The sequence below is a fragment of the Pseudorasbora parva genome, chromosome 8 (assembly GCF_024679245.1).
Source record: "Pseudorasbora parva isolate DD20220531a chromosome 8, ASM2467924v1, whole genome shotgun sequence".
Lineage (NCBI taxonomy): Eukaryota > Metazoa > Chordata > Actinopteri > Cypriniformes > Gobionidae > Pseudorasbora > Pseudorasbora parva.
The window spans coordinates 43,664,253-43,666,240 of record NC_090179.1 but is presented as its reverse complement, the minus strand read 5'-3'; positions in this window follow the sequence as shown (position 1 = coordinate 43,666,240).

Sequence of the window (1,988 nt, the reverse complement as noted above, 5' to 3'; positions counted from 1 at the left end):
CTGAGTATTTCACAATCTGATCAGTTACTGGGATTTTCACACACAACCATTTCTAGGGTTTACAGAGAATGGTGTGAAAAAGGAAAAACATCCGGTATGCGGCAGTCCTGTGGGAGAAAATGCCTTGTTGATGCTCGAGGTCAGAGGAGAATGGGCCGACTGATTCAAGCTGATAGAAGAGCAACTTTGACTGAAATAACCACTCGTTACAACCGAGGTATGCAGCAAAGCATTTGTGAAGCCACAACACACACAACCTTCAGGCGGATGGGCTACAACAGCAGAAGACCCCAACGGGTACCACTTAAAGACTGGAAAAATGTTGCCTGTTCTGATGAGTCTCGATTTCTGTTGAGACATTCAGATGGTAGAGTCAGAATTTGGCGTAAACAGAATGAGAACATGGATCCATCATGCCTTGTTCCCACTGTGAAGGCTGGTGGTGGTGGTGTAATGGTGTGGGGGATGTTTTCTTGGCACACTTTAGGCCCCTTAGTGGCAATCAAGTTCAAGTTTTTTATTTGTCACATACACAATTATATAGGCATATATAACCAGCAGTGAAATGTGAGTCAGGTCCGCTCCATGGACAGTGCAATTATAAAAAAAAAAAAATGATTATTTTTTTAATTATTTTTATTATATAAAATAAAATACAACACAACTGAAAATATACATAAATATAGAAATAAAATAAATCTAAACAATAAAACTATGAGAATCATATAAAAATTATGTATACTGTAGAATTAAATATACAATGGAAATCATTTGCATGAGAGTAAACTACAGTACTAAATAATAAGATACCCAGGGATGTACAAGAGGCATTGTGCATATATGCATTATACTGTACTCTTAAATATTAAGATACACGGGCATGTACAAAAGGTAAAAAGTGCAAACAGGTGACACTGTCAGAATGTCAAAGTGACGTAGTGAAAGATGGAGATCTTACTGACTAAGTGGAGACATAAAAATGTTAAGAGGCTGGTTTTAACAAGACCTAACAAGGATGTTTTCAGCTCTGAAAGTTACAGGATATTCTTATATTACTATGACCGTTTATATATCAAGAGCTCAAGGGAAAGTTGATTTCTCAATTCATCACCGTTCTTCGCTCAGGGGTCCTAAGTGGACACTATTTCACAGGGGGACAGGATTTCTAATGACACCGGCATCCTGGCCAAATTTGCCCATGGGCCTCTGTCCATAATGGCCCCCTAATAATCCCCATATCCTGATTGGCTTCATCACTCTTGTCTCCTCTCTGTCAATCAGCTGCTGTGTGTGTGTGTGTGTGTGTGTGTGTGTTCTGGCACTATGGCTGCCGTCTCATCATCCAGGTGGTGTTGCACATTGGTGGTGGTTGAGAAGACCCCCCCATGTAAAGCGCTTTGAGTGCCCAGAAAAGTGCTATATAAATGTAACAAAATATTATTATTATTAATTATTACTGAGCGTATTTCTACAGAAATGTTGCATATTATATGCAAAAATAATTAGTACTTAGTATGCTGATCTAAACATTTATAAGAATGCCAAAAGCATCCATTGAAATAAAATAACAGGCTAGTACACACTGTACACTATACGGTATACTGCTAATAGTATGTTTCAATAAAAGAAATGAAACATTTGCATGTACACTTTGCATTATGGGATACAACATGTCATGCATTGAGCTCTGGTTGCATACTATGCCTACTATATTTCTACAGACAAAAATAGTACTCAGTATGCTAATCTGAAAATATATATAAGAGTACCAAATGCATTATTGCATTAAATTTAAAATAAATTAATAATTTGGCAGTCCAATCAAATAATGATTCAAGACGGATGTTAAAACAGATGTTATTTAGTTCATGTTGAGCATATTGCATTGTGGTATACAGTATTCCATACAGTGTGTCTTTTTCAGTATTGTACTTTTTAAATAGAGCTGGCAAAAAAAAAAAAAAAAAAAAAAAGCAGAGCTATTTGAA